This window comes from Dermacentor andersoni, chromosome 4 (genome assembly GCF_023375885.2).
Source record: "Dermacentor andersoni chromosome 4, qqDerAnde1_hic_scaffold, whole genome shotgun sequence".
Taxonomy (NCBI): domain Eukaryota; kingdom Metazoa; phylum Arthropoda; class Arachnida; order Ixodida; family Ixodidae; genus Dermacentor; species Dermacentor andersoni.
In genome coordinates this window covers 221,350,047-221,364,078 of record NC_092817.1, presented here as the reverse complement: position 1 = coordinate 221,364,078, position 14,032 = coordinate 221,350,047, and the positions used below count along the sequence as shown (strand labels likewise).

The 14,032-nt window shown below is 48.2% G+C and overlaps 1 protein-coding gene across 5 annotated transcripts in view; it reads right to left on the bottom strand.

The window, feature by feature from the left end:
• Window positions 1-14,032, bottom strand: part of LOC126538397 (spliceosome-associated protein CWC27 homolog) — a 275,758-nt gene that overhangs the window by 218,276 nt on the left and 43,450 nt on the right. The gene's annotated exons all lie outside the window — the stretch shown is intronic.

Below are 14,032 nucleotides of genomic sequence, written 5' to 3'. Positions count from 1 at the left end.
TCCAGAGCGCCAATACGTCGGATGACCTTGTAGGGTCCGAAATAGCGTCGGAGTAGCTTCTCACTGAGTCCTCGTCGGCGTATCGGGGTCCAGACCCAAACACGGTCGCCAGGCTGGTACTCGACGAAGCGTCGTCGGAGGTTGTAGTGTCGGCTGTCGGTCCTCTGCTGGCTCTTGATTCGCAGGCGGGCGAGCTGTCGGGCTTCTTCGGCGCGCTGGAGATAGCTAGCGACGTCAACATTCTCTTCGTCAGTTACGTGCGGCAGCATGGCGTCAAGCGTCGTCGTCGGGTTCCTGCCGTAGACCAGCTTGAACGGCGTGATCTGTGTTGTTTCTTGCACCGCCGTGTTGTACGCAAAGGTTACGTACGGCAGGACCGCGTCCCACGTCTTGTGTTCGACGTCGACGTACATTGCTAGCATGTCGGCGAGGGTCTTGTTCAGGCGCTCCGTGAGACCATTCGTCTGCGGATGGTAGGCAGTTGTCCTCCTGTGGCTTGTCTGGCTGTACTGCAGAATGGCTTGGGTGAGCTCTGCTGTAAAAGCCGTTCCTCTGTCGGTGATGAGGACTTCTGGGGCACCATGTCGCAGCAGGATGTTTTCGACGAAAAATTTCGCCACTTCGGCTGCGCTGCCTTTTGGTAGAGCTTTAGTTTCAGCAAAGCGGGTGAGATAGTCCGTCGCCACGACGATCCACTTATTCCCGGATGTTGACATCGGAAACGGCCCCAACAAATCCATCCCAATCTGCTGGAATGGTCGGCGAGGAGGTTCGATCGGCTGTAGTAATCCAGCTGGCCTTGTCGGTGGTGTCTTGCGTCGTTGACAATCTCGGCATGTCTTGACGTAACGGGCGACGTCGGCGGTCAGACGCGGCCAGTAATACCTTTCCTGTATTCTCGACAGCGTACGGGAGTATCCGAGGTGCCCAGCGGTTGGATCGTCGTGTAGGGCGTGCAGTATCTCTGGACGCAGCGCTGACGGTACAACAAGGAGGTAGCTGGCGCGGACTGGTGAGAAGTTCTTCTTCACGAGTAGGTTGTTTTGAAGCGTGAACGAAGATAATCCACGCTTAAATGCCCTAGGGACAACGTCGGTGTGCCCTTCCAAATACTCGACTAGGGCTTTTAGCTCCGGGTCCCCTCGTTGTTGTTCGGCGAAGTCTTCCGCGCTTATTATGCCAAGGAAGGCGTCGTCATCCTCGTCATCGTGCGGCGGTGGGTCAATGGGGGCGCGGGATAGGCAATCGGCATCTGAGTGTTTTCTTCCGGACTTGTATGTTACAGTGATGTCGTATTCTTGTAGTCTGAGGCTCCACCGCGCCAGCCGTCCTGAAGGGTCCTTTAAGTTAGCTAGCCAACACAACGCGTGATGATCGCTGACCACTTTGAATGGCCTGCCATAGAGGTAAGGGCGAAATTTCGCTGTAGCCCAAACGATGGCGAGGCATTCCTTTTCGGTTGTAGAATAATTGCCTTCCGCTTTTGACAACGACCGGCTAGCGTAAGCTATCACGTGTTCATGTCCATCTTTTCTCTGGACTAGGACGGCACCGAGGCCTAGGCTACTGGCGTCAGTGTGTATTTCGGTATCGGCGTGCTCGTCGAAGTGCGCAAGTACGGGCGGCGACTGCATGCGTCGTTTGAGTTCTTGAAATGCGCCGGCCTGCGGCGTTTCCCACTTGAACTCGACGTCACATTTAGTTAGCTTTGTCAGCGGCTCAGCGATGCGTGAAAAGTCCTTGACAAAGCGCCTATAGTAGGCACACATGCCAAGGAATCTGCGCACTGCCTTCTTGTCGGTTGGCTGCGGGAACTTTGCGATGGCAGCTGTCTTCTGTGGGTCGGGGCGTACTCCTGATTTGCTGATCACGTGGCCTAGGAACAAAAGCTCATCGTAAGCGAAACGGCACTTTTCCGGCTTCAGAGTGAGCCCTGATAACTTGATGGCTTCCAACACTGTCGAGAGCCGCCTAAGGTGATCGTCGAAATTTCTGGCGAAGACAACGACGTCATCCAGGTAAACAAGGCACGTCTGCCACTTCAGTCCGGCTAACACCGTGTCCATGACGCGCTGAAACGTTGCAGGCGCCGAGCACAGTCCGAATGGCATGACCTTGAACTCGTAGAGGCCGTCTGGCGTGATGAAGGCAGTCTTTTCGCGATCTCTCTCGTCGACTTCTATTTGCCAGTAGCCAGACTTGAGGTCCATCGACGAGAAGTATTTAGCGTTGCAGAGCCGATCCAATGCGTCGTCTATCCGTGGAAGGGGGTATACGTCTTTCTTCGTGATTTTGTTCAGTCGACGATAATCGACGCAGAAACGTAGGGTTCCGTCCTTTTTCTTCACTAAAACAACTGGAGACGCCCACGGGCTTTTCGATGGCTGGATGATGTCGTCGCGCAGCATTTCCTCGACTTGTTGTCTTATAGCTTCGCGTTCTCGCGTCGAAACTCGGTAAGGGCTCTGGCGGAGTGGTCGAGCGCACTCTTCGGTTATTATGCGATGCTTTGCGACTGGTGTTTGTCGAATCCTCGATGACGTCGAAAAGCAGTCTTTGTATCGTCGAAGCAGACTTCTGAGCTGTTGCTGCTTAATCACGGGGAGACTTGGATTTATGTCGAAGTCTGGCTCGGGAACTACGGTCGTCGGGGTAGATGCAACAGAATCCGAGAGGACAAAGGCATCGCTGGTTTCCTGAATTTCCTCGATGTATGCGATCGTCGTGCCCTTGTTGATGTGCTTGAACTCCTTGCTGAAGTTTGTCAGCAACACTTTCGTGTTTCCTCCGTGGAGTCGAGCGATCCCTCTTGCGACGCAAATTTCACGGTCGAGCAGTAGATGTTGGTCGCCTTCGATGACCCCTTCTACGTCAGCGGGTGTTTCGGTGCCGACCGAAATAACGATGCTGCAGCGAGGCGGGATGCTCACTTGATCTTCGAGCACACTCAAGGCGTGGTGACTACGAGGGCTCTCCGACGGTATCGCTTGATCTTCCGACAGCGTTACTGACTGCGACTTCAGGTCGATGATTGCGCCGTGTTGGTTCAGGAAGTCCATGCCGAGAATGACGTCTCGTGAACACTGTTGCAGGATAACGAAGGTGGCAGGATAAGTCCGGTCATGAATGGTTATTCTTGCCGTGCAGATTCCAGTCGGCGTGATGAGGTGTCCTCCAGCGGTCCGAATTTGAGGGCCTTCCCATGCGGTCTTAACTTTCTTCAACTGGGCGGCGATGTGTCCACTCATTACGGAGTAATCAGCCCCTGTGTCCACTAAGGCGGTAACTGCGTGGCCGTCCAGAAGCACCTTGAGGTCGGTGGTTCTTTGTCTGGCGTTGCAGTTAGGTCTTGGCGTCGGATCACGGCTGCGTCGCGTTGACCTGTGGCTGGTATGTGACGTCGTCAGGTCGTCTTTCGTCGTCGCATTCTTTCTTTCCAGACTTCGTCGGGACGGCGGCGTGTCGTTATGTTGTCGAGGTAGTTTCTTCGGCGTCTTCGTCGGCGGCGGAGGGTCTTCGTCAGTTCGACGGACAGCAACCGCACCTCCATCGGTTGCTGCTTTTAGTTTTCCGGATATGGGCTTGCTGACCGGCCCCGGGCTGGGCCAGTGAATGGTCGGCGCTGCGGCGACAGGTAGCGGCCTGGTGATGGCGAACGCGACGGTCGTCGAGAGCTCCACTGAGTAGCCGCGAGGTAGTCAGCGATATCGCGAGGGCGTTCACCTTGCTGCGGGCGCGGAGCGTTGACGGCGAAACCTCGCAGTCCCATCTCCCGGTATGGACATCGTCGGTAGACGTGACCCGCTTCTCCGCAGTGGTAGCACAGCGGGCGGTGGTCAGGAGCGCGCCATACGTCTGTCTTCCTCGGGTAGCTGCGCTGGGCGACGGGTGGGCGTGCTGGCGGCGGGGGTGGTCGACGGAATTGCGGCGTTACAGGGCGCTGTCGCGGTCGCGGAGGAGGACCTTGACGGCGTGCGACGGCGGCGTAGGTCATCGCTTCTGGCTGGGGTTGCGGTAATTGAGGTTGCACCTCCGGAACCCCAAGCGACCGCTGAACCTCATCTTTGACGATGTCAGCGATCGAGGCCACTTGAGGCTGTGACGACGGGAAGATCTTCTGGAGCTCCTCTCGTACGACTGCCCTGATAGCCTCGCGCAGGTCGTCGGAGGCCAGCGATTGAACGCCGGCATAGTTTGTAGAGTTGGTGCGGCGGTCGAATTGCCGGTTGCGCATCTCGAGTGTCTTCTCGATGCTAGTGGCCTCGCGAAGAAACTCGTCGACGGTCTTCGGTGGGCTTCGTACCATACCGGCGAAAAGTTCCTCCTTTACACCACGCATCAGTAGCCGGACTTTCTTTTCCTCGGACATTTCCGGGTCGGCGTGGCGGAATAGGCGGCTCATTTCTTCCGTAAAGATGGTAACGTTCTCGTTTGGTAGCTGCACTCGGGCGTCCAGCATAGCTTCAGCCCTTTCCTTGCGCACGACGCTTGTAAAGGTGCGCAGGAAGCCGCTACGGAACAGGTCCCACGTTGTCAAGGTCGATTCCCTGTTCTCAAACCAAGTTCTGGCGGCGTCTTCTAAAGCGAAGTAGACATGCCGCAGCTTGTCGTCGGAGTCCCAGTTGTTGAACGTCGCGATGCGTTCGTAGGTCTCCAGCCATGATTCCGGGTCTTCAGTCGCTGCTCCATGGAAGGTTGGTGGGTCCCGAGGTTGTTGTAGGATAACGGGGGACGCTGGGGCAGCCATTGGGGTTGTTTTGACCACGATCTTCTTTGTCGACTCAGGTAGAAGTCCGTGCTCTGGGGGCAGTCCTTGAAGTCTGCGGCTAGCACGCTGGTCTTGGGCGATGTTGGTTTTGTCCTCGGGCTTCGGGCTTGGATCGCGGCTTTGCGGGGGCGTTCGGTACATGAACGCACTAGCACCTCCACCAGATGTCACGTGGTGGTGACGTTAAGAACACAGTAGCAATACTGTGAAAGGCAAAACTAGATTTTATTGGGCGAACCTGTGCCCACAAAACAGGCTACACTTATAGCACAACGAAAGCAGCGAACACAGTCGGCGATCGTCGGAAATCTGATCAGCGAGGCAAGCGCGTCGGCTTTTATACAGCAGGCGTCGAATGTTCCAGACTAATCGTTCGGACCCGCGCGCCTTCCACAATGTTCTACACCATTCGCGTCACACGATGAAATCAGATAACACAACGTTCGGCGACAACAGACAGCCGGGTAGAAGCATCGATAACTTTCCAGAAACTTCGGATACATGCAAGCGCGTCCCGCGCTGTGCGATTACATTTGTTAGGTGGCGAAACGTGGTCGCCAGATAAGTACACGTGTCAATACGTTCGTCAACAACAGTAACAGGATTAAGTGAAACTCTGATTGATCTGTGTGTAATTAGTCATGATGAAAGTGATGTTATTCCTGGCAAGTGATGTTACCTGTATTCTGTATCTTTGCTGTTCCTAAAACAAAATACACCCCGCTTGCATTCCCCCAGTACCTTATCGTAGTTTTAATCAAATGAGTCTCTCTGCTTTTCACTCGATGATCGAGTGTGTTGACTGGTCGGATGTTTACGTGGAAGAAAACGCAAGCATTTCATACGACATCTTTCTACAAAAAGTTAAAGGTTGCTAGGATGAAGCTTTTCCTTTGCGTTATGCAAAAAAAAGCACATAACAAATGTAGGAAACCACGGACAACAAAAGAGTTATTTCAGAGAATAAAAGCCCGTGATATCATGTACCGTCAATTTATTAATCTAAAAGATATTTCTCTTCTAATTGAATATAAGAAAATTCGAAACAAGTTATACTCTGATCTCAAGAAAGCTCGATGTGAATATTACAAGAATAGGTTTATTGCTGTTTCTGATGACCCCAAAAAGATTTGGAACACAGTACGATTGCTTATTGGTCAACAGCAGAACAGCATCCCTGGTACACTAATTACTGATGGTGTCAAATACAGTAAAGAGACTTTGTCGGATAAATTCAATTCCCACTTTTTATCTTCAGGCGCATATTCATCTTCCATCACTCAGCTAGATGCACAGAAATATATATTTTCTTGCATTATGAATTCTATATTTATGTCTCCTTGCAGTAAATTAGAGGTAAACTCTTTTCTTAAGAAGCTAAATAAAAATACTGCTGCCGGTAATGATGACATTAAAGCTACTCCAATTATTTTCATCGCTAACCTTTTATCAGCACGGTTAAGCATGATATACTGTTTGAAAAATTACCACATTACGGCAGCTGAGGGGTAGCTCTACAATTAGTACGCAGTTATTTAACAGACAGGCTGCAGTATACGTTTCTTCACGGGTATAAATCTCAGCTACAGCCTTTGAAATTCGGTGTACCACAAGGTTCTATACTCGGTCCACTATTTTTTATTATCTACATAAATGATATCGTGCCGGAACCACAAACTTCCTCTATAGTTTTGTATGCGGACGATACCAGCTTGTTTTTTTCTGGCAGCCGTTTAAAAGATTTAGAAAAGGCGGCGAACGAGTGGTTGATCTCGCTTTCATACTGGCTTGAGTGTAACCAGCTAGAATTAAACATTAGTAAAACTAAATATATTTTATTAAAAGGCAGAAATAAGTGCTAAGATTATACCATTTCTGTTCGATTTAAAGATAATGACATCAAGCGTGTCCCGTTGTTTAAATTCTTAGGTGTACTTTTTCATGAAAACCTCAGTTGGACATCGCAAATCAACAAAGTACATGCCAGTAGGTCTAGATCAATTTCTGTCTTATATAAACTTAGGTCTCTGGTACCAAACTGGCTAAAGCTCCAGTTATACTATTCACTAGTTCATTCTCATCTCCATTAATGTCTTTTAATCTGGGGTACGACTTCAGGAACGAACCTTGAAAGGTTAAAAATTGTACAAAAGAAAGCTGTTCCCTGCATAGAAAATCAGGAACCAACTGAACACACTGTGGCATTTTTTAACAAGCTTAAAGTGCTTACCAAGTACCAACCAAGTTTACAACCTGAAGCTCGCCTTGTATATTCGCAAGGAAATTGGAAATGAATTGAGTAGTTATATGTCTCAGTGCTACCCTACTAATGTTCCCTATAATCTCAGACACAAGCGATTTAGAATACCGTTATTCAGAACCATTCATGGTAATCAAACATTGCTCTACCTTATACCCAACCTTCTCCGCAACAATAGTTATATCCACGAACTCATTGAAAAATGTACTTCTATACACAGTTTAAAGAAAAATGTTACAATGTACTTACTATCTGGTACTGTGTCCTGAATAAGTTCCTGGGTTATAAAAAAAACTTTTTTATTGTACTATAATCCCTCTACTCTGCTGCATTTTCGAACAGTTATACATTGGTAGTAACGGTTATGTTACATCTTGTATAACGCTTGCACAAACTCTGTACTCTTTATCATGTTGCCATTTATATATGCATTTGTTCTTGTATGGGTTATTGCTGCTGCATTATTGTGTGATTCTGTTACTCAATTTAAGATGCCTAATCGCGATGTTACTTCTGTTCTTTAAATTTTTTTTGTGGGGCTTTAATGTACAAAGCCATTGTTTTTCTTTATTTTTTATTCTCACTGCTTCTGAGCAAATGTATGGGTGGAGGGACCTTAGTCAGGCAGAGTTCATCTACCTTTAGTCCTTTCAACCCAGGCAATGTATGTCTGAATAAACTGAAACTGAAACTGAAACCAAACTTACTGTTTTCGTCGCACAGCCATGATCCACTGTTGCCGCTGCCCGACAAAGCATGGACGAGTTGAGAAACCGTGAAACGTCGTCCCCACTGGGCACAACGTGTAGCTGTTGGTACAGCCAACTACGCAGCAATTCATTATTCCAATCAACTACGCGTTAACGACACGTCTCCACAGCAGCATGGATTCGTATTCCGGTGGCAGCACGGAGACGTTCCCTTCTGCTCGAGTTCTCAACGAGTGTCTCCTCTGACAGCGGCGCGGCGGTGCACCAGTCGCAGCGCACGGAGCATATACTGCGTCATGGACCCCCTCGTGTTATTGTGAGCGATCGGGGTCGCCAGTTCGTGGCTGACCTAGTCGAAGAGCTGTTGCATCTCTGTGCTTGCCAGTTTCGCCACACAACCCCGTATCACCCGCAGACAAATGGTCTCGTCGAGCGCACTAACAGAACTTTGACCAACATGCTTTCGATGTACGTCAATTCCAGACACAAACATTGGGATGATATCTTGCCTTTTATCACGTACACCTACAACACTCCAAAGCATGAAACTACCGGCTACAGTACTTGCTATCTTCTTTATGTCAGACCACCCCACAACTTCCTTGACACCATTCTACCTTTTACTCCTCATGCGGACTCTTCTATTACCCAGACTCTCTGCCGCGCTGAGGAAGCTTGCCGCTTAGCTCAGCTCCATACGTTGGCATCCCAGGAACACTCCAAGATCAGTTACGATTCACGCCATAAGAATGTGTCCTGCGACAAAGGGGACGTAGTATGGCTTTGGACACCACTTCGCAAGCGCAGCCCGTGCCAGAAGTTTCTGGCTCATTACACCCGGCCTTTTGTCATTACCGATTGCCTAAGTGATGTGACCTATTCAATTGCTTGTCTCCTTTCGAATGGCTACCGGTCTAAGAAGACGCAGCTTGTTCACGTGGCCCGCCTGAAACGCTGTCATCCCCGTGACTCCGAGTGGACGTAACAGTTACTCGCCTAGCGGGCTTCATCTGTGAACAGAGGAGTGTTATGCTAAAGCTACAGAGAGAACGGAGAAAGAGGGGAACGAAGTGCGCTTGTCTTTGCAGTGGCTCGGTGTCGGCGCAGCCCCTTTTCACCAATTCATGTTTAAATAAATGCACCCCATTGTAACAGTTTATTGGGGACAACATACCGATAGTCATAAATCCTGCTGGACATTTTTCCTGATCTCTTACTGTATAGCGTGTGTATACAGTAAAACCTCGTTGATGCAATCCCATTACAGTATCCCTGTGTCAATTTTCACCATCGAGAACACAAAAAATGACTCAGTACAGATGCGCTCCTTTTTTACTGGTTATACGTTCCCAGAAACATGATCTTTCGGCAGCAACGTTCAATAAATTGCAAAACTGTGGTTGTATTATTCGTTTTCCGGTCACTCGATCCCATGTAAACAAGAAAAGGCCTGAGGCACATGCAATCAGGAACAGTGGCTGCCTGCGGCAGCAATATTTGCCCACCCATCTCATGTGAAAACGCCACCGAGTGCTCAGTTTCAAATTCTGGTACCAGCAAGTTTCCTCCCGGGTCATCGTACGCTGCATTCACAGCTTATCACCACCAACCCTACTGCGATAAGCATCCTTACCTATCTATTTCACAGCCCATAGGGCATAGTGCCACTGGGCAATAACCTAATATTTGGGTTATTGCCTAATAGGCAATAACCCAAATGTACCACCGTTTCCTCCTGCAGGCGGCATGAAGGGAGTGATCAACCTATTTGCTACCAACCCTATTGTGATAAGTATGAACTTCACCTATCTGTTTCACATTGCTTGGGGTATAGTGCCACTGGAAGAGTACCGCACGCTAATCGATAGCCCAAATGCGCCACCATTCCCTGCGACAGGCAGTACAAAGTGAGCCGTGTAGACGGCATCATAGGCATTCTATTTTGGTGTCCCACACTAGCTACATTTTGTTATGGTTTCCCGTCACCACACTAAAAGGCTACGCAATAGAAAAATGACTATGTGCATCTCAGGTCGTTCGAGCCTCATCAGCTCAACATGCGTTGGCATCTCTAGTTGCAACAATTCACACCACGTGGGCACATCAAAATTTCCCGCCAAAATGACTTGCTCGAAGAAGCTGCCGACTCAGGTTGAATTCAAGAAGCGCAAATGTAAGCTTGCCAAGGCTGTAAAAACCCCAACGCTCGTTTCAGGCCATTTCATCCTTAGCAGTGTGGCACGTGTCGGCCTCTTGTGCCGCAAGGTTTCGCGCAACGCTTGGCATTACATAGAGATGAACTACAGTTGAGTCTGTGAAATTTTTGAGGGACATCGGATGGTATGATTTCTCAGTTAGTATTGTATTTTTCTGCGTATAACCCGCACCCCCAATTACAACAGCCAGGAAAGAAAATAAAATATCTGTGGGTTATACGCGCGAAAATAGCTGCATACAACAACACTCAAAACTTTGCAAAAACACTCCATTCACAGATGCATGACTTGTCCACGTTGTATCTTCGGTCAGCGGCTCTGTACAGCTCCCCCCTCCCCTCTTCGGCAATGCTGATAAAGCTGGGTTCACACGACAGACATGATCGGGGACGTATCACTCATGCGACATCTGACGTGGATCGGATCACTTCGCAGGCGCAGCTAGCATTCACGCGAGAGGATGACAGTGCGGTTCGGAGCAGCCCTCGCATGGGCAACATCAATTTCACTCTCCGCCGTATATGGGCGCATCGCAAAGTGCTTTGCATGGATGGACTGAGGGAACGCCGCGGGAACGGGTGACACATGCATTTGCCGGCACCACGTGCACTATTCGCTATGCGCAAAATGCCGACCCATAAAGAGGAAGAAAATGGACGACCATGAGGGAGGGGAGAAGGGAGCTTCAACACACAGTGGTGGGAAAAAGGTGGGATTCCCTAGGAGATAACGAAACTACATAGGCAAGAACTTTGCCTCAAGATATGACTACATGGCAGTGTGCTCCACATTGCCATGAAGCCATACCTTCAAATAAAGTTTGCGCATAACCTGCACTCCAACTTGACGGTTAACTTTTTCAAATTTTTTATACAGGTTTTACGCATGAAAATACGGTATGTTTCTTTGTTGCAATTTTTCCGAAAACGTATGAACAAAGTTCTACTGTACTGTTGATGTGAGCGAAGCGTTAATGAGAGAAAATATTACTTTCAATAAATTTTTGTTGTATTCACAAGTTTTCGATTGTCCCCTGCTATGAGAAACTGCAATAGAAGATATTAACCAGAGCGACACAGGTTTTGTGAAAAAATTCGACACTCATAGGGTTAAAACAGAATATGAATGACACAGCAAACAACCAAGTCTCGCAATACCATTGTAAAATACTTTGAAGGTGCCCATGCACATCATCAGTCTTGGCAAGTCTCTTATCTCCAGCTTTTCAAGCACCATGAAGCATGGCAAAGATACCAACATGAAAGCTTCCTTGTCTTCTACATTTTGCAGGAGAAATTTCAGACGAGAGATTAAGAGATCCAGTTTGTTGAAGTGACAATATCAAGCTATAGAACGTTTTATTGGAGAGGAGGAATGTAGCCTCGAACCAGCGAGCGTTCTGCTCTCCTCTTCACACTGGTATGTACGGTTTCCGTTTTCTCCCAGCGGCAGCTTGGAAAGGGTGTGGTTTAATTGCGAATTAGTGCAATTGTAACATGTTCTGTCTGGGATTTCTGCAATGTCAGATGGCTCAAGGTCGACGGGCTACCCCTATGCTTTATGTGGCTGCAAAAGCAACTTTCGGAAGCAAGCGTAAAGTGCATCTTCAGCTGCAGCAACTTTGTGGACACTGCTGCTGCGATAGCAGAGACCGCTTTGTATTGCCAGCGTGAACAGAAAGGACTTGATGCCATCGCATGTATGTTCGGAAGGTTTTGTACCCAGCGAGCGCTTGGCCGACAAACTCTGAACTCGACACCCATGATCAAACTGGGATATGAAAGAAAGGTGCATATTCGAGTCGGTCAACTATTGCGAATAGATGAAGTTAACTATTTTTTCATGCACGCACATTAAACTTATTCTGTTTAAACATGTTCTATGATTATCATGCTTGGCAACCAACATTCTGGTGGAAGTTGACCGAGGGGGTATTATGAAAACAGTACGTGCCGACTAAGAAATGAAGGCACGTTCTTTTCCATTCTGCATCCAGAGCCATGGCTACCGTGTTCTGGCCGGCCCTAGTTCACATCAGCTCTCTGTACTTTCAAATCTCGCCGACAAGCTGTCGACGCCGCTCGTCGCGCACAGTAATACTGCAGAAAATAAAGTTGCTGCTGCAAAGTGTAGTTGTTCGTTTTTCAGCTCTCTTGTATAGGCGAGGTGCCCTTGCATGCACAGGCACCATTCTAGACCTAAGAGCGCATAATCTTTCAACGCGTCGCATGCCTCTTGGCTGATCATGGCATATTCGCGGCCACTATCATAAGCTCATTTTATCCATGTTAACAGCCCTTTCTATCGAGTCATTTTACAGTTCTTTATTTTGTAAAGCTTGATGTCCAGGTGCCAGATAAACAATGTTTAGAAAATCATACCGCAAAAATTTTAGGGCCATGAAATCTAGCAAAACGTGTTTTCTTGGAGCATCGCAGTTACCTGAAATGGCATGTACACTTGGCGGCACGCCGCGTGACACATGGAGACACCTCTGATTGTTGTCGCCTGAGTGATACCTTAATAGCGTTCAAGGCTAGACTTACGATAATAACACATTACATGTGCACGTGATATATCGACAATTTTCAGACTTGAACTGTTTCCTATTTCAATCATGGGCAGAGCTGCGGGAGCGCCTTTAGGACCGTCGCCATTCGACATTGCGGCTATATTGAAGCTAAAAGCTTAGTGACGACATGCTAAGTTTTCCAATCCAAACAACTCGTTGACACCTCTTGGGAAAGCGCGAAAACTTGCCACTCGTCATCAACAGCATGTTCGCCGTGCACCCTCCAGCGCGATCCCACATACCAGCATGGCATCGGACAATAGACGGCGCTGTGATCGCAAAATTTCAGTGCCCTCGATAAAACTATCTATACTGAAAGTGTGTAAAAGAGGACCAATGGCTTGGTAAGCCAGAAACAATGTAAAACTAAGACAGGTGGCACACTAAAATTTTCACAATAGCTTGCCATAACTATGGAGATTTTGGCAGTGTCTGGTCAAAGTAGTTAACAAATTAAATATTTTTAAGAATGGTTACATGATCAAAAATTCACAAACTGATTTGGACTTTCTCTGCAAGAAGGTCATGGGTACGATGACTTACTGAGAGGTCTGTGACATATCAACCAGATATCATCCGCGTTTTTGAGAACAGAAGGTGACGCCAGTCCCATCTTGTGCACATATCATCATCATTATCATCATCATCATCATGGAGATTGAAGTTCCATTACAAGAGGAAAAAGGGGCCAAACCATGGCATCAGTATTCGTTTTTCCATTTGGTGCCAAAACCCTGGACCGGCGCCATCTGTTCTTTGCTTGTGTCTGCTTCTGGATGAGGACACAATGTATGCTGTCCTTAACAAAGAGCAAGAACTTCATTAGGGAAGGATATATCTTGCACAATCTGCAGCGAGTTGTGATCAACATGCGACAATTCTTTCGCTGTCAGAGGTTCGTTGGTCGACAAGAACCATCGTGAAGCGTTGTGGATGAAATGCTGGACTCAGTCATTGACATTTAAAGGCCTCGGCAGAGAGTCGTGGTCCTCCCCACCGACAACAACTTCTGAGGATGTCTTGTCTGAAGGCGAGTCCCAAGTTCCGTTTGTTCACTCTTATGCATGCATACATGGGTTCACCTCTGATGTGTCGATGCCTGCGGTCCCAAAAGCTTTTTATGGCGTAAGCTCTTATGGGCTCATTCCAATAGCCATTTCAGTTGGTGATGTCTGCCGCCAGTGCCCGTCACAGCTATCGCCAGGCTATGGTATGCTATGATCTCATTATGGGAGATTTGCCAAGAAATAATTCATGTGTGCTGAGGAATAAAAAGAACATTAAGGAATTGTATAAAAGGTGCTAGAATGAAAAACATGTATGGCATACCTGATTAAATCAAGTAGGCGAGGCGATTGTTTGTCACTACCCCGTTTCAAAGGGGATGCCAGTAAATCATCATCAGCAGCTGCGTCGTATTGCGCCACTTGTTACACAATGTGAGATGCGTGCCACGTAACGTCAATATGTGCGCACTTTGCATCGCAGTTGCATATTATTACACCA